Source organism: Camponotus vicinus, unplaced genomic scaffold, assembly GCF_025532165.1.
Source record: "Camponotus vicinus isolate PSW18456_S1 unplaced genomic scaffold, iyCamVici1.0 SCAF_10, whole genome shotgun sequence".
NCBI lineage: Eukaryota > Metazoa > Arthropoda > Insecta > Hymenoptera > Formicidae > Camponotus > Camponotus vicinus.
The window spans coordinates 14,036,091-14,063,080 of NW_028141946.1; the positions used below are offsets into that span (position 1 = coordinate 14,036,091).

A 26,990-nucleotide genomic window follows, 5' to 3' on the forward strand; every position below is an offset into this window, starting at 1 on the left:
TTATGAATTACACTTTGGTAAACCGGTTCAAGATGAGATCCTCAAGTTTGTTCAATTTCCGGAAAACGAAAAACCCTCTCACGAATATCTTATTACGATGGCTAAGGAGAACTTAAAAAGAAATTTTAAATATCGTAAAAAGCAACAAGAGAATATTTCGAAGATTAAATTATCAGTGGGAGATTTGGTTCTGTTAAGGGTAAGACATCTTTCCAATGCTTTTGATAAGGTAAGTTTTTTCATCTTTTTGGAAGTCCGTATAAAATAATTCGGTGTATGGGTGAAAATGCGTTTTTATTAGTAGATCATCAAAACGAACAAAGGGAAATAGGCATTTATAATCGTCGCAATCTCCGAAAATATTACAGTGATAAAGACAAGTTTCAAGAAAAGTAAGAAAGTGCGTATGTATTTGGTTTCTCTCTCTATTAATTTTGAACTATTGTTAATGACGATTCCAGTAAGTGTGTGTGTGTGTGTGTGTGTATTTTTATAACACCCGAGGAGGATCGAAAAATTAAAAATAAAAAAGCGTCGCAAAAATTTGGCGCCCAACCTGGGGCCACGCATTGAGAAGGAAAAAGTTCGGGGAGCTAATGCGAATTAAATTATTTGGTCGAGTGATTGCTTTTGTCGTATATTCGTTTCGTTTGTCGTTAACGCTCTCGTTTGAAATTCTTTTCTTTCGCCGACCTTACGTGTTTGTTGTCGACCTTCGATCGTTTGGACAATAACGGCTTTGTCTTGTGTTATTGAGCTATCGACGTTTACGATCGCGGTGATCTTGCCACGTCTTGCTGAGTTCGAGCTTATTTATTTTGTTTCGAGTTTTTCTTCCTTTATCGCATGAGTCAAGTCGACCCAGAGGACGACTGGATTTTCGTGTTAAATCGCGAACAATTACTTGAGGAATTACAGCGGCGTAGACTTTCGACGGAAGGAAGTTATTCGATACAGACCGCGCGTTTGCTGCGTCGCGTACGCAAAGATCGAAAATTTAATACGGGCAAAATGTCGGACAAATGGAGGAGCTTTTAGAAGTTCCTACGGATGCGATGGCTCGACCTGATAGCCCGATGGATCAGGCGAGATCTCGTACGCCTTCCGGCTCCCGCGATACTCCGCGCTCGATAGGACGAGATTTCTCGCGCGAAAACACGGGAAATTCCGCGATGACGGCGTACAACGTCATGCGGAAGTGGAATTTGAAATTCTCGGGTGCGAGAGGGGAAGACACGGAAACATTTTTACTCAGAATTGAGGAAGGTCGCGAGTTAATTCCCGTACCCGACGAAGACATTTTGCGTTGCTTGCCGTTCTTTCTAACTGGCATAGCACTTCATTGGTTCCGTAGCAAACGCGATCGGCTGTCGAATTGGACCGTTTTTAAAAATGCGTGGAGAACGCGATTTGGGGACCCGGATTTTCAATTTGCTCTTCGCGAAGAAATTATGAGAAGGACTCAAGAGGAACATGAGTCTGTCGCTGATTTTTTGACGTGTCTTCGAGCCATATTCAATCGGTTGTTGCCACCGTGGACTGAATCAAAGCAAGTAAGCAGCGCGTTTCGAAATTTATTACCGCGCATACAGCAGTCCATCCGTCGAAATGAGGTAGAAGACTTAGACGCTTCAGAAGATTTGGCTACTCGCGTGGAGGCTAGTTATCAGCTGTCGCAACGCTATCGGGCTCCCCCGACTCCGGAGAAATCTCTGTTTCCGGATCTCGCGTACCACGCACCGCATAGTACGAAACAGTCCACCCGAGGCCGGGAAACGCTTGCCGCGTTGAGTACGTCTAATGCGGAATCAGAAACGAGATCCGCCTCTCGCAGGGAGAGGAAAAACAAAAATCGCGCAATTCGAGCCGCGATAGGAACGGAGGCCGCTCAGACAAGTTCGTCGTCCTCAGGGGCGACGGCCGTAGAAACTGTTTCGCGAAATTCCACATTAAAATGTTGGAATTGTGACGGTGTCGGTCATCTTTCGCGCAATTGTTCAGCCGCTCCGCGACTGCATTGCTATCGTTGCGGTCGAGCAGAGGTAACTTTACGAACATGTCCCGACTGTTCGGGAAAAGAATAAAGGAGTCGAATAATAGGGGGGACCCGACTCCTGTTCAACCCCAACCCCCTTTTCGTGTCGTTAATTGTTCTCGTGAATTTTCGTTTAGTGCCTTTGGTTGTCGTGACATTTCGTCGATGTTATTTATTCGTGTTAATTTATTAGGAAACGAGATTAGCGCTTTAGTGGATTGTGGTTCGACTTGAACTTTCGTAGGTTCTAGCGTTGTCGAATTAGTGAACAAATTGAAATTAAAATTTCGAAAGTCAGATGGCCGACGAGTGGTTACGGCGACCGGCCAAACGACACGCGTTAGGGGGGAAGTGGATATTCCGTTTACATTGTGTAATAGGACGCTTTCTTTGAGAGCGTATGCATTACCGTCATTAGCAATATCATGCATACTTGGGCTTGATTTTTTGCGGTTATTTGGTATGGTGGTCAATTTTCCACGCCAAGAATGGTACTTTGAGAATGAACCAGCCGTGGTGTATCGTTTCGAGAACCAGCCAGTGGACCCCATTTTCCACTTGAATTTAATCGAGAATTCGGCTAGTCGCGAATTAGGTAATTCTTTCGTGTCCGAAAGCGCGGAATCAACAGACCGGAAGTCGGAGGACGGCCCGCGAGAACATAGTCTTCCCGCGAAAACGACCCGTGTTCATAAAACCAAACGGGCTCGGCTGTCGAAATCTGATCCGCTTATTTGCTGCAGTTTGAATGAGTTGTCGTCGCGCGAAAGCCAGCGATTGGCAAAATTCTTAAAGGGTCATATCGTAGGCGATCCGAGCAAACCGGGAGCAACTAGTTTGACGGAGCACAAAATTGATGTCGGCGGACATGCTCCGATTAAACAGAGGTATTATCTCGTTTCGCCGAAAATTCAGGAAGCGATTTACGTGGAAGTAGATAACATGTTAGCGGCAGGAATTATCGAACCATCTAAGAGCGAGTGGTCTAGTCCGATCGTGATGATTAAGAAACCTAATGGGAGCTATCGGTTCTGTTTGGATTTTCGCAAATTAAACAGCGTTTCGAAAAAGGATGCGTATCCATTACCATACATGAACTCGATTCTCGACAAATTGCGATCGGCTAGTTACATTTCGACTATCGACCTTAGTTAAGCTTATTTCCAAATCCCGCTGGAAAGAAATAGTCGCGAATTAACGGCGTTTACAGTACCGGGAAAAGGGCTGTTTCATTTCACCCGAATGCCGTATGGTCTCACCGGTGCCCCCGCGACATTTCAGCGTTTACTTGATCGGCTAATAGGTCCAGAAATGGAACCGCATGCTTTCGCTTATTTGGATGATATCGTTGTCGTAACGCGTACCTTTGAAGAACATTTGAGTTGGTTGAAACGCGTACTAGATCGAATAAAAGAGGCAGGCCTTACAATAAATCCTGAGAAGAGTAAATTCTGTCGGTCACAGGTGAAATATCTTGGGTTCCTGATACAGCAGGAGGGGCTCAAGGTTGACCCTGATAAAACCGCGCCGATTGTCGAGTATCCGCCACCGAAAAACATCAAGCAATTGCGACGATTTATAGGGATGGCGTCTTGGTATCGCCGATTTATACCGCAGTGTGCGACGCGCTTAGAACCGCTGACTCGTCTCCTCCGGAAGGATTTCTCTTGGGAGTGGGGGGATGAGCAAAAAGCTGCGTTTGATTCTATTAAATCGTGCATCACGTCACCGCCTACGCTGTCGTGCCCAAATTTTGAGGTACCGTTTGTTTTACAAACGGATGCGAGTTCGGTCGGTTTAGGAGCGGTATTGATCCAAGAATCGGAAGACGTAGAACATGTAATCGCGTTCGCGAGTAGAGCGCTGTCGGAGGCCGAAAAGAAATACTCTACAACCGAGCAGGAATGTTTGGCTGTCGTTTGGTCGATTAAAAAGTTTAGACCGTATCTCGAGGGTTATAAATTTCAAGTCATCACGGATCACAGTAGTCTACGCTGGCTGCGTAATTTAAAGAATCCCACCGGCCGATTAGCCCGATGGGCTCTGGAATTATTGGAATATGATTACACGATCGAGCACCGGAAAGGAGCATTACATCATGTTCCAGACGCGTTGTCGCGCATGTATGAGACTACCGACGAATTATGCGCTGTTGCGATAACCGGAGACGCTTGGTATGATGCACGCGTTCGAGACATGGAAACTAATCCGCGTAAGAACTCGGGTTGGAAAATCGAAAACGATCAGCTGTATTTTCGAAAGCCGAACGCTATCGTATCTCAAGTTGTCGACGATCTCGAGCAATGGAAACTTGCACTTCCTAAAGAAGCGCGCGCGAACGTTATTAGGGAGGCTCACGATGTTCCACAATCAGGTCACTTGGGAGTCGAGAAAACGTATCAGCGAGTAGCGACTCGTTATTTCTGGCCGCGTATGTTTCGTGAGATCGCCAAGTATGTCAGACATTGTGACGTTTGTCAGAGGACGAAAGTGGAACAGAATGTGCCGATGGGCTTAATGGGACGCCGAGCTGTCGAAACTCCGTGGACGGTAGTAGCGGCGGATATTATGGGTCCTTTTCCGCCGAGCAAAAACGGTAACGCGTATATTCTGGTAATCCAAGACCTGTTTACCAAATGGATTGAATGTAGCCCGCTCCGCAAAGCAACGGGCAAAAAGATTCGCGAGCTTTTAAACGAATTAATCGTAAATCGTTGGGGCGCGCCGCGGATACTCTTGACGGACAACGGTACTGAGTTCATCAACCGCGAATTACAAGCGTTTGCGGAAGAGTATGGCATTGTTCACACTACCGTACCTTCGTATCATCCTCAGGCAAATCCGGTAGAACGTGGTACTGAAAACTATGATTACAGCGTTTCTCGAAAACGATCATCGCGAATGGGATATTCACTTGGCTGAGTTCAGATTCGCATACAACACGGCGTACCATACCTCCTTACAGGCTACTCCGGCGTTCTTAAATTTCGGTAGGGAACCCCAGCCGGTTAACACCGTGCGTGGGAGACACGAGTCAACTGTCGAAGTCGCGGAAGCGAATCCCGAGACTTGGAAAGAGCGCATGGAAAGAATACAGGCTTTGCGAGATTGGGTGGTAGAGAACTTAGAGGCCGCGCATAATAAACAAGCGCATTATTATAATTTGCGAAGACGAGATCATCGTTTTGCGATTGGCGAGCTAGTTCTAAAGCGGCAGCATGTGTTGTCGTCAGCCGCGCAGAATATTTCGGCAAAGTTAGCGACTAAATATCACGGTCCGTTTACTATCGCGAAAATGTTGTCGCCGGTAGTATACGAGTTAAAGGATAACTCTAATAGATCGGTAGGCAAAACTCATATTAAAGATTTGAAGCCATATAATGTCCCACCTAACTCTCCAGGCAGTTAAAAAGAGCTAACCTGCAAAGAATGTCGCGCGAATTCCGTGCTAGATACCGCGACGTCATCGAGGCTGTCGACGAGCTGCGTCCCGGATTTTGGACGGCCCTGGCGGACGAAGTTCAGAGGATGCGCGAGGAGCGCATCACGACTCGCGGCGCTGTGGTGCGCGAGTTTCCGGCGCAGAAAGACGCCGGAGTACAAGCTGTCGCCGCTACCCGGGACGCGACCACCGAGCCTGCTGTCGTTGCGGCGCGTGAGGTAGCCGTCCAGGCCGAACCGGTAGGCCCGGAGCCAGACCACTACCACAGAGGACGGGGAGTCCCCGATTACCGAGTCTCCCTGGGATAGCCCCCGGGAACGGAAGGTATCACCGACTTCGCTGGAGTGGCCCCGGCCTCCCGAGGGACCGTCTTCCCCCGAAGACCCAGACCAGCAGGAGGGGTGCTGGAACTGCGGTTCCAGGGCCCATTTGGCCCGGGAATGTCCCCGCGCGATACAGGGGGCATACTGTTTCCGGTGCGGCACCCGGGGCGTTAAGACCTGCCCCCACTGTCGCCAAGGCTGGCTGGCCCAGGGACCAGATCCCCACGAGGTCGCCGGGCGAGGGGTGGGCCCCGCCCGGGACCCTATTAACTGTTGTCGCTCGCGGCCCTCCACCACTGCCGTCATTTTGTTTTTTTTTTTTGATACGGGTTTTGCCGAGACCACCAATTTTTTGTTTTATGCTGTCGTTTCGGTTCAAAGCCTAGACATATGTATCGGAGTGAATAAATAAGTGGCGGCAACTGTCTTTCCTCATTCTCTTGACCTACTTCCTTGCCTAAATAAACCTTAGTGAAACGGATCGCGGAGGTCGGACGGGACGTCCCCGTGGTTGGCGGGACCGCGGGCCCCCGCGAGAGACGACAGCGCGAGTAAAGAGTTAGTGAGAGACGACCACCTATGGCTTCTCGTTTCAGATAGTTGATTGTTTCTTTTCGTTGGTGTTGGAGTCCGTTGATTTGTGTTCGTGTCTGCCTTGGCTCCGGGGACTTTGGTCGCCCGAACATGTGCGAACGAACCAGAGAAAAGTCCGATTTAGTGGTCATGATGGGTGACCGGAGCCGATACGGTCTCTCTTGGCAGGGGGGGTGTGTGACGTTGCCGTCCCGACGCGCGTCCATCCACCCAGGAAATCTTTTCGGGGCGCGAGCCGAGCGGCCGCGCCAGAAAGAAATAGCGAGAGCCGTATCGAAATCCCCGGAGAGACGAGTTCTTGTCAGGTTTCGCGCCTTTATTGACTTATTTTTTTTTGTATCATTTTTGTACGTCGGGCAACCCGCCGGAGGGAAACCGGAAGAGGAAGAAGAGAGATGCTTGTGCGACAACCGACACGGCGCTCACGGATTTCGAGACGGGAACAAAGGCAACGCCGGAGAGTCAGGACAGCGCAGAGTCGCGGGGGGATTTAGCCCCCTGCAAGTAACGGAGGGAAAACAGCCAAGAAACAGCTGTCTTGAGCCGAAATAACCGGACCGGATCGGCGCCACCCTCCAAGGACGGAGGACGAAGACCTTTCCGGCATCCGGAAGACCGCGGATAACAGGGTTACCAAGATTCGGAATTTTAAATTATCGGGGCCGTTCCGGCCCCCGATACGGCGTTGTCGCGGGGCGCAGTAATACATCGCGTGTCGCGGCGCTATTGGCTGCGAATCCGCGCACCCCTGCGCGCAGAATTGACGCCGCTATCGACCCGGGATCGCGAGATCCAGGGAATCACTCTGGTGCGGGCGCTCTCAGCGTTAAGTCGATTGTCTACAGTCTTTGTTCGTTGTCGTACGAGTGTAGTTGTCGAAGACCAGATCGGGAGGACGAGACCGAGGATCATCCCCTGTCACGGGAGCGAATATCGGTGAGGTTGCCCATCGGTAATTTGTAAGCCACGTACGCGATTCTGTCCGCGGACCGGCCGCTCTGTCGCCGTCGCCATTTTCGTGTTTCGTTGTCGCTCGGGCTTTGTACCGAGTTCGCGATTTTCGTGTATTTCGGGCGACCGGAGACAAGCGACCGAGGCATCAAGGACGAGCGCAACGTCGGCCGTAGCTGATAAGGAACCGTTCGTCTCTCTCCGGGATTCGGGGTGTCGTAAAACGCGTAGTGACCGGCTCTCGTATATCGACTACGTGCGCGGTAAATCGCGGGGAATGCGTTCGCTATCCGTGCTGTCGAAAAGAGTTGTCGAAACCGCGTAAGACATCCCCGCAATTGATCTTCGGGCAATTTTCGTTAGTAATTATCGTGTATGTGAGTGCGTGACCGTGTGCGTATCGTGACGTGGCAACTGTCGTGCTGTCTTCGTCGCGCTTGTTGTATGATCGACGTGTATTGCGAGGTATTTGTCGTACGTGTGGGTGTGTCGCGGTGTATAATACATTTCAGCGAATTAAGAAAGCGTCGAAATTCGAAGGTTTTGCATAGATAAAAAGCGTTACGTCGAAAAGAAGTGAAGCGGCGTCCGACGGCTATCGAATATTGATCGAATCGAACGCGCTCGTCGCGAGCGACAATTTCTCGTCTTCGCAGATTGCTGGATTGTTCTCGCTCAAATGTTAAGCCTCTTTTCGAACTTATTGCTGTCGACTAAGTGAGCGAGCGAAAGAATAAAGCATAAAGATCGGTAAAATTGAGTCATTGATGAGATTGTCGAAATTTCCGTTACGATCTCGAAACGCCGTTCGGTTTCGCAAAGTCCGGCCATAAAAACGGGCCTGGAGGACGACAAATATCACAGCTTTCTTATGATCTCGATTTCGTATTATTATTGTTATCACCGCTGTCGAAGAAGTATCTGTTGTACGTTATTTCAAATTTTCGAATTTATGTTAACCGCAGTTATAGTTCGTTAATTCTGATCTGCTAATTATTGTCATTATTATTTCTTTCTGGGATTCACTATTTCTTTTCCTTTATATTCTTATTTTTGTTATATTTCTATTCTTGAATAAATTTGTTACATTTTCTTTTCTATTAAATTCGCGTAACTTATTTGAGTGTTCGTTTGTCGTGAGCGTTAAATCCCGTTGTGTTCGTCAATTTTCGTAATCACCGACCGCCTCGCATAAAATAATTCAATATCCTTTTCAACGGACCCTGCCCCTCCGTTATGTGAGTTAGTCGGCCCGTGGCGAAACAGGCTAACGTTTTTCGCGTCATTCTGACGATTTTGCGAATTGATACGCGAAAGACCGTATCTGGCGCCCAACTTCGAGATCTCGAGACGGCCTTCGCTTCGCCGCGGCTCGCGCGAGAACACCCTCCATCTTAGTTCCTCCGAGCGCGAGTATCTCTATCCGCCTTGTGTTTTTTTTGACGGCGTTTTCGCTCCCCTTCTAACATCCTCCTCTCCAACACCCGAGGAGGATCGAAAAATTAAAAATAAAAAAGCGTCGCAATATATATATATATATATTATTTGCAGTATTACAAGGATATATAAAAACGAATTTTAGTAGCGTTTATAATAACAAATTAAACAAAAAATTGGCTGTGGATCAATCACAAATGGTACATTAAAATTGGAGATTCACATTATAAATTTTGTAGATGACAATTATTTTGAAAATGATATACGGAAAGAAGACAAAATTGAAGTTATAGGAATAATGAGCAATGCAGGTACATATAAATATTTAATTATCGCTTTAATAAAAGGTGTCCCAGAATTCGCGGATACGGAATGCACAGCGTGATTTTCCGTGCTAAAAGAAACTTTTTCTTCTGACAAAAATTGCGTCTAAACACTATTTTTTAATTCATGCATAATCTGAAGCGCTCATTCGTTTCCTTTAAGTTGCTCTCATTTAGAAAATAATGCTCAGATGTAATTTTGTTAGAGGAAAAAATTGTTACGAATTCTAGGACACTCTATATAAAATTGTCCTATGGTTAAAATTAAACAACGTTAGATGTATAGTTACTATTACGATAAGTATTGAAAAGTTAAATATACATGCTCAAGTACAAATATTATAAACATCTGTGTATATACGTGCGTGTGCGTGAGCGTGTGCGTGTGCATGCGTGCGTGCGTGCGTGCGTGCGTGCATTGTATACATATACTAATAAATATAAAATAAGCCTTTATACAGGGTGACCCATTTTAACTTAGGCAGCCAAATAACTCGAAAAATAAGCAAGATAGAGAAAAATGTTTTAGACAAAAGTTGTATGGTTTCGAGGGGGCCATAAGATGGTATCATTGGTTTGACCTTGAAGAGTCATTTGAAGGTCACGTGAAGGTCACTTCAATTTTTTTAAATGGAATACCCTATATATTTTTGTACATTCTTGTAGTTTATTTCGAGAGCTTTCCAAAACACTATAATTAAGTACCTTTCCGTTAAGTACTTTTTGAGTTATGATGCTTGAAATAATTTCTTAATTTTACATAAACCGTAAAATATCTTGTAAAATATTCATTTTTCGATTATCTTACCTTAATACTTTTATGTACAAAATAATGAGAGGAATCAATTGGTGTAAAGAAAACACATAGTTGTTTCGAAGAAAAAATATGTAATTTGCAATTAACAATTCCATATTTTTTCTTCGAAACAACTATGTGTTTTCTTTACACCAATTGATTCCTCTCATTATTTTGTACATAAAAGTATTAAGGTAAGATAATCGAAAAATGAATATTTTACAAGATATTTTACGGTTTATGTAAAATTAAGAAATTATTTCAAGCATCATAACTCAAAAAGTACTTAACGAAAATGTACTTAATTATAGTGTTTTGGAAAGCTCTCGAGATGAGCTACAAGAATGTACAAAAATATATAGGATGTTCCATTTAAAAAAATTGAAGTGACCTTCACGTGACCTTCAAATGACTCTTCAAGGTCAAACCAATGATACCATCTTATGGCCTCCTCGAAACCATACAACTTTTGTCTAAAACATTTTTCTCTATCTTGCTTATTTTTCGAGTTATTTGGCTGCCTAAGTTAAAATGGGTCACCCTGTATATATATATATATATATATATATATATATATATATATATATATATATACACATACATATATATATAATTATCATTATACATATAGGGAATATTTCTGCGTAACTATATTTGTGTCTATGCAGGCAAATGTAATAAATGTCTATGTAACTATAATTATGATTGCGCAGTCAAATATGTAAATTTCTACACACACACACATATATACAGGCCATTTTAATTAACGCACGCAATTATTTCGGAAACAAAGCATTTTAGAGAACAATGTTTCAGACAAAAGTTTTATGGTTTCGAGGGGGCCATAAGATGGTATCATTGGTTTGACCTTGAAGAGTTATTTGAAGGTCACATGAAGGTCACCTTCAATTTCTTAAATGGAACCTACTATTTGTCATTGCATATTCTTGTAGCTTATCTCGAGAGCTTTCCAAAACACTATAATTAAGTACCTTTTCGTTAAGTACTTTTTGAGTTATGAGGCTTGAAATAATTTCTTAATTTTACATAAACCGTAAAATATCTTGTAAAATATTCATTTTTCGATTATCTTACCTTAATACTTTTACGTACAAAAAAATGAGAGGAATCAACTGGTGTAAAGAAAACACATAGTTGTTTTGAAGAAAAAATATATAATTTGCAATTAACAATTCCATATTTTTTCTTAAAAACAACTATGTGTTTTCTTTACACCAATTGATTCCTCTCATTATTTTGTACATAAAAGTATTAAGATAAGATAATCGAAAAATGAATATTTTACAAGATATTTTACGGTTTATGTAAAATTAAGAAATTATTTCAAGCCTCATAACTCAAAAAGTACTTAACGAAAAGGTACTTAATTATAGTGTTTTGGAAAGCTGTCGAGATAAGCTACAAGAGTGTGCAAAAATATATAGGGTGTTCCATTTAAAAAAATTGAAGTGATCTTCACGTGACCTTCAAATGATTCTTCAGTGTCGAACCAATGATACCATCTTATGGCCCCCTCGAAACCATAAAACTTTTGTCTGAAACATTTTTCTCTAAAATGCTTTGTTTCCGAAATAATTGCGTGCGTTAATTAAAATGGCTCACCCTGTATATATATATATATATATATATATATATATATATATATATATATAATTATAAATTACATAATTATATTCCACAAAATGATAACTGTCTATTCTCTTTATTAATATAATATGTCAAAATATATTATGTCTAATCTAAACAGAAATGAGAAAAATTTCACAATATTTACCTTTTGATTGATGAATCACAGTCCACTTGGTTGTCGTTAAGTGTCAGAAATCTGTGTTTTTACTAATAAATGCACTCGGCGTCGCGGCGCTACTGCGTCGCTTGATAATAACTTTTAATATGTCACGTCTCTTCCTTGGTACGTTATTGCACACTACTTTTCTTCCTTGTTCTGCACTATACTTTTATTTTTTACTTTTATTTATTTCTTAAAATCTGTGTTTTTAAACAAGTAACCTGACTGCTTAACGTGTCACTTCTCTTCCTTGTTACACTATTCCGCACTATACTTTAATAAATTTATTTTTCATACGTACGTACACACATACATATACATATCACACGTATGTACGCACATGCACACATATGACTTTGTCTCTTAAAGCATTGTACATATCGAAGCAATAATCGTATACGCAGCGGTGTGAACGCCGCTTGAGGGACAAACTCGCTTTGCGTGTGTGCGTGCGAGCATATGTACGTGAGTCTAAACCTGAAGGAAAGGAGGAGAAAAACGAAAAATGTTACAATTCTGAAATTCGATCATCATTTCTCAGGATTGACTGCACCGATTTTATTCAAACAGGTCGCAATCGAAAGCTTGTACTCATATTATACAGGGTTTAGCAAAAGTGTGGAAACCCCTTAATATTTCGAAAAATACGCATTTTAAAAAAAAATGTTTCATACAAAAGTTATAGAGTTTTATGTGGCGCATTACACAGCAACATTATTATGACCTCGAATAGCGTTGTCAAGGTTATGTGAAGGTCACCTCCAACTTTTTAAATGGGACACCCTATATGCTTTTGCATATTCTTGTAGCTTATCTCGAGAGCTTTCCAAAACACTATAATTAAGTTAGTTTCCATTAAGTACTTTCCGAGTTATGAGGCTTGAAATAATTTCTTAATTTTACATAAACCATAAAATATCTAGTAAAATATTCATTTTTCGATTATCTTACCTTAATACTTTTATGTACAAAATAATGAGAGGAATCAATTGGTGTAAAGAAAAAACATGGTTGTTTTTAAGAAAAAATATGTAATTTGCAATTAACAATTCCATATTTCTTCTTAAAAGCAACTGTATGTTTTCTTTACACCAATTGATTCCTCTCATTATTTTGTACATAAAAGTACTAAGGTAAGATAATCGAAAAATGAATATTTTACTAGATATTTTATGGTTTATGTAAAATTAAGAAATTATTTCAAGCCTCATAACTCGAAAAGTACTCAATGAAGAAATACTTTATTATAGTGTTTTGGAAAGCTCTTGAGATAAGCTACAAGAATAAGTAATAAAAAATAGGGGGTTCCATTTAAAAAATTGAAGGTGGCCTTTACGTGACCTTCAAACGACTTTTCAAGGTAAAACCAATGACACCATCTTATGGCCCCCTTAGAACCATACAACTTTTGTTTAAAACATTTTCACCGAAACCGCCATGATTTCGAGATATTCGAGTGTGAAAGTTAAAATGGGACATCCTGTATATACAGGATGTTAAAAAAGTCTGGAAACGGTCAAATATCTCGAAAACGAAACGTTTCTGAGAAAAATGTTTCCAACCGAAGTTGTAGGATTTTAAAAGATCTATTTACTGGCGTTATGTGTTTAACCTTGGGTGGCGTCGCCAAGGTCAGAGCAAGGTCATCTAGAATTGTTTAAATGGGACCCCCTATTTTTTTTACTTATTCTTGTAGCTTATCTCGAGAGCTTTCCAAAACACTATAATAAAGTATTTCTTCATTGAGTATTTTTCGAGTTATGAGGCTTGAAATAATTTCTTAATTTTACATAAACCATAAAATATCTAGTAAAATATTCATTTTTCGATTATCTTACCTTAATACTTTTATGTACAAAATAATGAGAGGAATCAATTGGTGTAAAGAAAAAACAGTTGTTTTTAAGAAAAAATATGTAATTTGCAATTAACAATTCCATATTTTTTCTTAAAAACAACTGTATGTTTTCTTTACACCAATTGATTACTCTCATTGTTTTGTACATAAAAATATTAAGGTAAGATAATCGAAAAATGAATATTTTACTAGATATTTTAGGGTTTATGTAAAATTAAGAAATTATTTCAAGCCTCATAACTCGAAAAGTACTCAATGAAGAAATACTTTATTATAGTGTTTTGGAAAGCTCTCGAGATAAGCTACAAGAATAAATAATAAAAAATAGAGGGTCCTATTTAAAAAATTCTAGTTGACCTTGCTCTGACCTTGGCGACGCCACCCAAGGTTAAACTCATAGCGCCAGTAAATAGATCTTTTGATATCCTACAACTTTCGTTCGAAACATTTTTCTCAGAAACGTTTCGTTTTCGAGATATTTGACCGTTTCCATACTTTTCTAACACCCTGTATATATATGTATATAACTTTGTCTTATATATGTATATCAATTTTTTAACAAACAATTCTTAAGGATTTTAATTCTTTTTGAAATAACGAGTATCTCCACGGAGAAAAATAAATTACAAACGGAATGGAGCTAATAAGATGTCATGGTAACAGATCGGATTGATCATTCGAAGTCAGTTACTACTGTGATCGCTAGCCAAAACGCTACCATGTTACTTATCGCTTAATTCAAACTGCATTATACGAAGATTAGAGAAAACGTGTTATTGTGTACGAATAGAGAACTTTAGAAAGCATATGTAGTAACACATACGAACAAATTGACACAATTACATTTTTAATAAAAAATAAAACTAAAGATATATAGCAAATATCTAAGTGAATTCGATTACACGGTGCGCTTGAGTATGGATGAAAATGTTACAAGATTGGTAATTGTATAATTTCTTTGATCGTTTGTAATTTGATTGCGATTATCTTTTTATTGACTGCTTTTCTACTAATATTAACGAAAATTAAAAAGGAAAACTGATAATAATTAAATTCATATATTCGCGATACAATCAAATGAAAATGTATCATTTCACTGTCATTTGTTCTCCTAAAAAAAATAGAAGTAAATATTTCGATGAAGGGAGCCCGCCTCGATTACCTTGACCTTGACATATGTTGTCAAGGTCACTGCCCTAAGTAACATCCAAAAGGTTTTAGCCGTCGCTCGCTGTTCGTTAAAAAGTTATTAGTAAAAGAATTTCACAATTTTAATGCTTTTTATCTCCGAAAATATTGATTTGAGAAAAAAAATTTTAAGCAATAAATAAAGCCGCTGAAAAACTCTACAAAAAAGGTTATATGCATTTTTTTCATAAACCTACTATTTTAGCTTTTATGTGAAAAAATAGTAATTTTAAATACATTTAATATAATTTAAATTTATATAGAATTTATATAGAATTTAATACAATTTAATACAATTAAAAAATATCACAAATGTATGTGTACACACACACGCGCGCGCGCGCGCGGGGGGTGCAAGGGGGGGGCCTTCGGCACCCTCTCCCGCAATCACTCCGACCGGTTTAAATTCTATATAAATTTAAATTGTATTAAATGTATTTTAAATAATTTTTTTTTATATAACAGCTAATATAGTAGGTTTATGAAAAAAATGCATATAACCTTTTTTGTAGAGTTTTTCAGCGGCTTTATTTTTTGCTTAAAATTTTTTTTCTCAAATCAATATTTTCAGAGATAAAAAGCATTAAAATTGTGAAATTCTTTTACTAATAACTTTTTAACGAACAGCGAGCGACGGCTAAAACCTTTTGGATGTTACTCAGGGCAGTGACCTTGACAATATATGTCAAAGTCAAGGTAATCGAGGCGGGCTCCCTTTATCGAAATATTTACCAAAATAGAAACTATTTACTTAATCCCTCTAATTTAATCCTAGGATACATATTGTGTTCGACTCTTCTCATAAAAGGAAATTTAAAAAAATAATATTAAAAGATAACAACTTGCGATTCGTTAAAACTGATTTTATCAAAAATACATGTATATGAATTAATCGGAATTTAGCGAAAATATATGTGTATACATGAATTAATATCAACTCGATCAGCACGTCAGAATTAATTAGTAGAGTGAGAAAAACAATTAACTGAATATTCAACGGAAACTGATTGAGTGCACATTTACAGAAAAAACAGATTATGTTTGGAACAATATTATGCGTTTCATTGAAAAGTTTAGTGTTGACAAAGGCAACTATCACGTTTATGCCGAAAGATTATATCACTTCAAACAGCCTTCAGAAAGAAAGTGTTTCCATGTCCGAATTTAAATTTCACGCAGGTAAGAGATATTTTTCGCTTGTTTAAGAAGCAATTGAATGTTATTGCAGCTAGTAGTGTAACTAAAAATGAATGATAATAAATTATATATTCTATCTATATAATAAGATAAGATAAAATAAAACAATTCAACATAAAAGAAAAAAGTATGTACGATGTAAAAAAAGATGGATAAAGTTTCGAAATTTTGTTTACAAATGGATGTTATATAGTATAATAAATTTAATTAAAACGGTATTTTAAAATTTGACTGTATTATTTTCTCCCTCTCTCTCTCTCTCTCTCTCTCTCTCTCTCTCTATATATATATATATATATATATATATATATATATATATATATATTATATATATATATATATATATATATATATATATATAATTATTATTTCTAAAAATAACAATTTTTAAAAATAATGAAGTTTTCTGTCTACTATCTGCTACATTAATATATACATACGATGACACTTCAATAGATTTTTATTTTTCTTCAATTTCTAAAATTTCTTTATCTTTTTAGTGTTACGTCCAAGGGACTTCACGATTCTTTTCTTTCCCATAACTGGCGCACACGTGCATGACTTCCAAAAAATCGTTAATGTATGTTAAATTGGAATAGGATTCTCAGTAAGTGCTCCAAAAACGACAGCCAGATATTAACGGGCTATAAAATCATAAAGAGTAGCATCCGGTCACAGTCAAGGCGCCAGCCAGTCAGCCGAATTTGATATTTTCCGATCACTTGAAAACTCATAAAATCTAAAGAAGCTATAGAAAATAAAAGAAACTATTCATGAAAACGCGAGTGACCGGATGTCGCGACGCGACACACGTACCCATCTTAATTTCAAGGGGGTAGTAAAAGTCATCCCTTGTCTTTAGCAGACGCATCCTGCAAGACATAAATTACTACCACCTCCGATACTGAGAATCCTAGGTCTCCCCGTTTTGGAAGATGCTCTCCTATTCGCAAACGAATGTAATAAAATTCTGATTTGTTACATTTGTTCTAAACGCTCGTAAGAGGGGGCAGGGAAGAGACGATGGAAATCTAATGAGAGTTTCTATTCGTTAACTTTCCTGTGTCCTCACTCTAGGAGAGGGTAATCCAAAAACAATATATAAACGCGAACTTCGACCAAATGCACACACTTCTTAAGTATTCTTTATCCTTAAGTTTCCATTAATCAGTTATTTAATCGGCTATTCATTCAGTATCTCAGCATTTTTGTATTACTCAGTCACTAATCAAAAATCTCGAGGTTATTTGTATTTGTATTAACAAAAACAGTCAGTAACTCCATCGAGTCTGTGCGTGTTTGCTAAGTAACAGTGCAACTACCCAGCAAACACAGTTATATCAATGTTATGTAACTACAATGGAAACTTTTATAACAGATAATATTACATGAAAGTTACTTGTATATTACTAGTATGTTACTACTTCCCACTCACAGATGTAACATGTAATATAACATGTTATATTATTGTTATATATGAGCATCAATTCTTGTTATATAACTGCAAAATAACTGTGTAATGTATATATAACTATAATTAATTATATATATTTTATATAATTAGGTTAGGTTAAGTTTTTAACTAAAACACACGTATTAGAATGTTTAATAACTTTTAATATATCTGTTTATGATTCATACAAAAAAATATAGCCTGATACATATCTTTTTATCTAGTAGTATCACAGAGTATAGTTACACTTTTTTACCTTAACTTAGTTCTTTAACATAACATAAGACTTTTTTCCAACTTAACTTTTATTATCAGAATATAGTCACTAAATTTAATTTTAATAGCGTTTTCTACTGAGAAAACTTGTGCAGTACTGATACGCACTAAGTGCAATTGTTGTATATTATATGTTTTTATTTTTACATGAAATTATCATTCAGTGACAATAATACTAGATTTCACCAACGATGTTTAACTTTAATCTTAGTTTAACTCACTCTTTGTCTTTTTCTAAGGGCACAGTTAGAAGGAGACAAACAGAGAGTTAAACTAAGATTAAAGTTGAACGACGTTGGTAAAATCGAGCATAAAAGTGCTTTACTGAACCATATTAAACCTGCACAATTATTGCAAGAATATAAATTTTTATTGACTTCATTTAACATAGTGCAAGTGCTGCATTAGTTCTCTCAGTAAAAAATACTATAAATTTTTAGTATTTAATATTAATAAAAGTACTTACTTGCTCACTCACCTTGTAGCAGCGTAGCGAATCTTCATGCTATGTATTGTTGTATCTGCTGCACGGTTATGATTGCTAGAGATGCGCGACACATCGAAATTTTTTCGATTATTAGTCTCACATTCGATTGACACAATACAGATTACGCGATAACGAGTTTACTGTTTATTCACTCACTATTGATTTATCGATACCAAAAATTACTTTCAAAGAAACGCGAATGCAAACAGCACATGACTCGACGCGAAGCGAAGGACCGCGGAGACTGCGCGACCACAAGAGTTATGTTGCCAGAAACGCGACACGCGACATCTAACAAACGACTTGCGCGTGGCGCGTGATTGACGCGAGATAAGACGAACGATCGGCTAAAACCTTCGCATTGCGAATGCGGTAGAAAACATGAAACGTATAATGATACTTAAAAAATTAATTATTTATTATAAATAATAACTATTAATAATTTCTAATTATAATAAATAATTATTATTTTAAAAAGCATGTGTTATACGTTATTACGTTTTCGAAATTATTGCATTCATGATGCGAAGATTTAAGTCAATCGCAAGAATAATGTAATTAAAATTACATTTGGAAAAATTTATTTTTATTCTGCTCACAATGAAATGTTCCAACGTGAAAATGTATTGGTCGCTCTGAAAAGAGCGGATTGACTAAAAAAAATTTTAAAGCAGATGCTCAAAATGCCCGCCATCCATCCTAATGCAAGCTCTCATGCGTTTTAATAAGTTTCTTTCGACGTTTTCCATTATTTCTTCGTCAATATTCCAAATAGCGAATCGTAATCTTGTCTCCAGATCTTCAATATCTTCGGGAAGCGTTTTATAAATTACTTCCTTGCAGTATCCCCATAAGAAAAAATCTAGAGGATTGAGATCCGGAGATCTTGCGGGCCAACGTATCGGGCCGTATCGACCCATCCAGCGTCCGGGAAAATTCTCGTTTAAGTAATTCGTAACGATCCTGGCGTTGTGTGGCCCAGCACCGTCTTGTTGGAAGATAATATCGTTTCTTTCAAATAATGGCACATCTTCTAAGAAATGTGGTAGATTTTCTGTTAATAAATCGATGTAGATTCTTCCAGTTAAAATATCTGGAAGAATAACTGGACCAAGTATTTCAGTGCCCATTATTCCAGCCCATACATTAATCTTCCAACGAGTTTGAAAATTTCGAAATCGCGTGACTCTGGGATTTTCTTCGCTCCAAAAGTGCATATTATGCACATTAAAAATTCCTTCTTGTGTGAATAGCGATTCATCGCTGAATATCACACGAGAGGAATATCTGGGATCTCGATCGACGTTTCGCAGAAAATTTTCGCAAAACGTTCGTCTTGATAATCGCAGGCTTATTGATTGCATTATCAATCGTGCGTCTAATTTATACGATCTTCGCTGGGGGTCTATGCCCCTCCTCGCCTCCCGCGACCAATCACTAATTAGCGTCCGCTACATTCGCGATTGGTCGCGGGAGGCGAGGAGGGGCATAGACCCCCAGCGAAGATCGTATAAATTAGACGCACGATCGATGATGCAATCAATAAGCCTGCGAATATCAGCGATTATCAATAAGCGCGAAGAAGATATGGCAGCGTACACAAGTCAAGAATATTATGACATGCTGATGGCACTTGGCGAGTGTCACGGGCAGCAAAACCCTGCTGCAAGAAGATACGCCGAATTATATCCAAACCGAAGACATCCATCGGGTCGCGTCATACTTAGAGCAGCTCAAAGACTGTATGATACTGGCAGTGTCCTGCCGAACAATTCGGGTAGTTGCTCGAGAACACGATTTATCCTATACAACCGTACAAAGAATATTAAAAGAAGAAAAGTTGCACGCGTTTCATTATACACGCGTGCAGCATTTACGACCAGCAGATTACCCTGCAAGACGAACGTTTTGCGAAAATTTTCTGCGAAACGTCGATCGAGATCCCAGATATTCCTCTCGTGTGATATTCAGCGATGAATCGCTATTCACACAAGAAGGAATTTTTAATGTGCATAATATGCACTTTTGGAGCGAAGAAAATCCCAGAGTCACGCGATTTCGAAATTTTCAAACTCGTTGGAAGATTAATGTATGGGCTGGAATAATGGGCACTGAAATACTTGGTCCAGTTATTCTTCCAGATATTTTAACTGGAAGAATCTACATCGATTTATTAACAGAAAATCTACCACATTTCTCAGAAGATGTGCCATTATTTGAAAGAAACGATATTATCTTCCAACAAGACGGTGCTGGGCCACACAACGCCAGGATCGTTACGAATTACTTAAACGAGAATTTTCCCGGACGCTGGATGGGTCAGTACGGCCCGATACGTTGGCCCGCAAGATCTCCGGATCTCAATCCTCTAGATTTTTTCTTATGGGGATACTGCAAGGAAGTAATTTATAAAACGCTTCCCGAAGATATTGAAGATCTGGAGACAAGATTACGATTCGCTATTTGGAATATTGACGAAGAAATAATGGAAAACGTCGAAAGAAACTTATTAAAACGCATGAGAGCTTGCATTAGGATGGATGGCGGGCATTTTGAGCATCTGCTTTAAAATTTTTTTTAGTCAATCCGCTCTTTTCAAAGCGACCAATACATTTTCACGTTGGAACATTTCATTGTGAGCAGAATAAAAATAAATTTTTCCAAATGTAATTTTAATTACATTATTCTTGCGATTGACTTAAATCTTCGCATCGTGAATGCAATAATTTCGAAAACGTAATAACGTATAACACATGCTTTTTAAAATAATAATTATTTATTATAATTAGAAATTATTAATAGTTATTATTTATAATAAATAATTAATTTTTTAAGTATCATTATACGTTTCATGTTTTCTACCGCATTCGCAATGCGAAGGTTTTAGCCGATCGTTCGTCTTATCTCGCGTCAATCACGCGCCACGCGCAAGTCGTTTGTTAGATGTCGCGTGTCGCGTTTCTGGCAACATAATTCTTGTGGTCGCGCAGTCTCCGCGGTCCGTCGCTTCGCGTCGAGTCATGTGCTGTTGCATTCGCGTTTCTTTGAAAGTAATTTTTGGTATCGATAAATCAATAGTGAGTGAATAAACAGTAAATTCGTTATCGCGTAATCTGTATTGTGTCAATCGAGTGAGACTAATAATCGAAAAAATTTCGATGTGTCGCGCATCTCTAGCAATCATAACCGTGCAGCAGATACAACAATACATAGCATGAAGATTCGCTACGCTGCTACAAGGTGAGTGAGCAAGTGAGTAAGCAGGTGAGTGAGTGAGTGAGTGACCGAGAGAGTGTGAGTGAGAGACTGAATGAGAGAGTGTATGAGTGTTGCGTAAAAGAGAGAAAGAGAGCGAGAAAAAAAGTGCGTGCGTGTGTATGAATGTCTGTCCCTCCTACCCTCCCTCTCTCTCTCTTTCTCTCTCTCTCTCTCTCTCTTACGCACACACTCCGCCATACACACATCGCGTGTAGCAATCAGCTGATTGCAACGTCGGACGGCCGGCGATCCGGAACAACTTTTCATTATTAAAATAACGTTATTTTAAGGAACACGTATTTCTGACGTAATTCTAAGACATTTTCTTCTTTACCAAAATTTTATTTAAAGCATAATTTTGTTATAAGATAAAATAGTTAGCGACTCATGCGGTGGTAATCACCCGTCGGGCGGTCAGCTGCGCCCGCGCTCGCGGCACGCCGCGCCGCTCCTGCCTGCCTTCTGTACCCGACGCGTGATTTACTAACTATTTTTGCTCATAATTCAAAAACTACGCTTCAAATCAAATTTTGGTAAAGGAAAAATTGTCTTAGAATGGTGTCAGGAATACGTCATTTTATAGACGGATCGTTTTTCAGGATCGCCCTGTATATATAATCAATTATGCAATTAAAAATTGATATTATATCAATTAATAATTTCGACTTTTTCTTTTTATAATTACATTATTAATAATAAAACTTATATAAAGAAATTAAATGATAATTATAAAAAGGAGATTAAATACGATTTTCTTATTTTAAATATATAAATCTCTTTAGCCTATCTATAATATATATTTAACGGTTAAAAATTCTTTTAGTGAAAAATTTCGATGAAAATTCTAATATGCAAATATCAATAACAGACAATATAAATCATTAATAATAATTCGCATTTGAATTGTAATGTTTAATTCTCTCAAGTATAATAAAATAATAAATAGTTGTTGAATTTAATATTTATAGGAGAGAGCATTTTGACTTTCTTTGCACAAAAATTATTATAATATGGAATAGATAAACAAGTACACAAATTTACATGTTATAAGTAATAATTAATTTATTGTTTTTAACTATTACAATTGTTTCTGTTATAATTAATTGTAGTGAATTAATGGTACAGTTATGGATTTTACAGATCCAAAATATGTTAATTTTAAACATTTTTTTTGTATTTCTGAAATTGGAAGAACAATATTTTTACAATGTTCATGTATTACAGATATATGCAAATTTAATGAATTACAAGGTCGTAGAAATAATGGTTCAATTTTAGTAAATTGATCACCAACAATATACAATGTTTTATTTACAAAAGTAATTTCTTTTATGATAAAAATTGAATTATCTTTTAATAAACAACAATTATTTGGATTTTTGATAGAAATAATATATTCTTTAAATTCTACAAATTTAATTTTTCCTGATTTTGCATAATGAACACATGGATACAATTTTATAAACTCTTTTATAATAGGAAGTTGATTTTCTTCACTTATTCTATTAATTAATTGTTCCAGAGGTTTTCCTGCATTTTGCACTTTTCCTCTTATATTTCGCAAATAATTTTCAAATTGAAAGCAACTAAATTTATCTAAAAAACCAAAAGTTTTAACATCATTCGCTAAATGTAATAAATTGTGAACGTTATATGACATGTATTCTCGACCATATAGATATTTGTAATTGTCTACAAAATAAACTAACAAATTATGTGCATAATTGTTCATTTTTATACATAACTTAGGATCACACAAAATCCTTATAGCAATACTAAACGTAAGAAAATGAGTATAATATTCATCAGATATTCTTGAGTTTAAAACTACAGGTCCAATATACAATAAAAATAAACGAAATTCAGTTGCTTTCCATTTGTCTAATTCATTTAAACTTCGTGGTAATCGTGCAAATTCTGATGGAATTGAAAATCTTAGTGCTAATATTGCATCACACATATCTTTTTGGCGTTCTATACTTAAACGAACATTCTTCGAACCTTTTATCCAGAATAGAAGTCGTTTCATTACTCCTAAACAAACAAGATGCATATAATCTAATGCAACTTGATTGATCATATCAATATCTAATTTTTCTAAAAAAGATATACCTGTATGATGTTCTTCTTGTTTTTTAGTACGAAAGGATTCATTATTTCTTAATGTAAATCTTATTTCCGGAAAAATGACAGAATTGATGTATTCTCCTTCTTGAATACATTTATGACAACTAAAATAGCCAGAATGGCTTTTTGTATATGTAATAAAAGCTCTTGCAGGAGCATCACAGACGATGCCAGCAATTACTACTTTACATATTTTACCATTATACAAGATGCCATTTTTGAGAATTTCTATTACATCATTTATGAAATAACTTAAATACACATTTGCACTTTTTGGCTTTGATAAGCCATGAGATACACCAATGAGAAAAGGTTCCGTCCGAATATTCATATATATTGACGCTAATATAGGCCAAAACTGACTACCAGAACTTTTTGATAATGACATCCCATCACAATTAATCAATAATTTAATAGAATCTGGACATTCTTTAAAATATCTTTCTATTGAACGTATCAAACCGTTAAAGAGTCCGAAATGTACATAAGAACCGTTATCCATTTTTTGGATCTGTTGCTTAGCTTTTCTCTGTGTCTGCATTAACGTTCGAATGTCATTTGGTAGCGAATTGTGGCCACAATCGCGAAGTATTTTTAATAAGGCATTACCAGATTTATGAGGTATTCGTTCTTTTATAATCCATGATTGCAATTTACTACTTAAACTTTGTGAAATACTATTTTTATCAATATAATTACAGTTTTCGTTTTCATTTTCTGAGAAACTTGAATTTGGAGAAATAACATCTTGTTTAATTTTGAAAAATGAATATTCTTGTAAACAATTCTTTTGTATATTCGATTCAGAATCAAAATGAATATATTCCGATGATATACAAATTGATTTTTTAACACTAAATTCCTTCTGTGGACATGTTAATGATGTAGATTCATGTGTGCCTTCATTTTTAATATAATTCTTGTAAAAATCTATTCGTGAACGAATTAATTGATTTTTTCTTCGCTTCGATAAGAAACATATGTCCGACATTTCTTTCGTAAATATGTGACCCTAAATGATCATATAGAATTAAAGATTTATAATTTATAATTTACATTTGTTATAAAAATATTTCAAATTCGAATATCCTAGCAAACATGATGACGTCTAAAGACGTTTTAATAACGTTTTAACGGCGTATTATATGCCATTAAAACGTTAGTAAGACGTCTTTAGACGTCATGTTTGTTAGAATGCTATGTTCATATAACGAAATATAATGTAATTTAAATCAATAAAAATATAACGTCATTTATTTTTAGATATACGGGGTGTTTCATTTTAATAAAACCTTTGTTATATAGCCTTTATGTAATATTTAATAAATGTTTATGTAAAAAAACAAGAATTACCTTTGCAATTTGCAGTCAGACTGACGGAGAACACGTAGAATGCAGAATGTCCTCAAATAAAGAGGAAAAGAACAAGCCTTCGAAAAAGATGAGCAATCTATTCTGACGATATTAGGATGCAGTCTTTGTATTATTGCACTCAGTGCAAAATCTGTAATAATGGTAAGCAGAACAATGAGGAATTATCTAATTATATTTAAGACATGTTACATTGATTAAATAATAGCAATATTTCTCACGCCTTTATGTAATATTTAATAAATGTTTATGTAAAAAATCAAGAATTACCTTTGCAATTTGCAGTCAGACTGACGGAGAACACGTAGAATGCAGAATGTCCTCAAATAAAGAGGAAAAGAACAAGCCTTCGAAAAAGATGAGCAATCTATTCTGACGATATTAGGATGCAGTCTTTGTATTATTGCACTCAGTGCAAAATCTGTAATAATGATAAGCAGAACAATGAGGAATTATCTAATTATATTTAAGACATGTTACATATTGATTAAATAATAGCAATATTTCTCACGCCTTTATGTAATATTTAATAAATGTTTATGTAAAAAATCAAGAATTACCTTTGCAATTTGCAGTCAGACTGACGGAGAACACGTAGAATGCAGAATGTCCTCAAATAAAGAGGAAAAGAACAAGCCTTCGAAAAAGATGAGCAATCTATTCTGACGATATTAGGATGCAGTCTTTGTATTATTGCACTCAGTGCAAAATCTGTAATAATGATAAGCAGAACAATGAGGAATTATCTAATTATATTTAAGACATGTTACATGGATTAAATAATATCAATATTTCTCACGCCTTTATGTAATATTTAATAAATGTTTATGTAAAAAAACAAGAATTACCTTTGCAATTTGCAGTCAGACTGACGGAGAACACGTAGAATGCAGAATGTCCTCAAATAAAGAGGAAAAGAACAAGCCTTCGAAAAAGATGAGCAATCTATTCTGACGATATTAGGATGCAGTCTTTATATTATTGCACTCAGTGCAAAATCTGTAATAATGATAAGCAGAACAATGAGGAATTATCTAATTATATTTAAAGGGTCGTCTACAATGGCCGTAGCATAAGGTTGTAAAGACCCTAAGCGAAATGAACCAAATCCATTTCCTACGGCTACAATGTATGTTCTACGGCGGACGCGCAATCAGAATTAAGAACGCAGAATTCTTCCGTGACTGCGTATGCGCGACCGCCATAGAACGCACGAAATCCTTAGGAAATGGATTTGGTTCATTTCGCTTACGGTCTTTACAACCTTATGCTACGGCCATTGTAGACGACCCTTTAGACATGTTACATTGATTAAATAATAGCAACATTTCTCACGCCTTTATGTAATATTTAATAAATGTTTATGTAAAAAAACAAGAATTACCTTTGCAATTTACAGACCGACTGACGGAGAACACGTAGAATGCAGAATGTCCTCAAATAAAGAGGAAAAGAACAAGACTTCGAATAAAAGAGCAATCTATTCTGGCGATATTAGGATGCAGTCTTTGTATTATTGCACTCAGTACAAAATCTGTAATAATCACAAGAGGACTGGTAACGATACAATGGCGGAACGCGGGAAAATAGTCAAGCGGCGTGGTCAAAATGTTTTAACACGCGAATATGCACAGAATCGAGCATCGACCGCGAGGGAATAAAAATTGAACGCGAAAGCCACTTGAGTGAGAACACTTCACACTTTACACGAGAATGAATGCAGACTATAGCGAAAGCTATGCAGAGCACGATACACGTATCAGTTCTCAACGGTTACAGCTCAACTGGTGGTCGTTGTCCCCTGCGGCACAAATCGTACCATGTACCATCGCCGCAGCCAATCATAACGCATTACGTCATCATGATGTACATAGCAGCGCACTCTAACATTAGCGCCATCATGGCGCATGCAATTCAGATTGTATAATATCAATGTAATATAAATATAACAATTGTTACATTTAACACGTAATATTGCAGTTATATAACTGTTGTGTATTATAACATATAAATAACGGCGTAATATAACAGATTTATAACTTAGATATATTGCATACATAAAAT

At 37.4% G+C, this 26,990-nt stretch overlaps 1 long non-coding RNA gene and 1 pseudogene across 1 annotated transcript in view; both read left to right on the forward strand.

The window, feature by feature from the left end:
• Positions 1–25,658, forward strand: part of LOC145960914 (uncharacterized) — a 183,354-nt gene extending 157,696 nt beyond the window's left edge. Inside the window, exons 4-5 of the long non-coding RNA XR_014435494.1 lie at positions 24,924–25,070; positions 25,212–25,658. This is a non-coding gene — a long non-coding RNA (uncharacterized LOC145960914). The remainder of the gene's footprint in view (positions 1–24,923; positions 25,071–25,211) is intronic.
• Positions 5,465–7,357, forward strand: LOC145960813 (uncharacterized; annotated as a pseudogene).
• Positions 25,659–26,990: the final 1,332 nt, after the last annotated feature.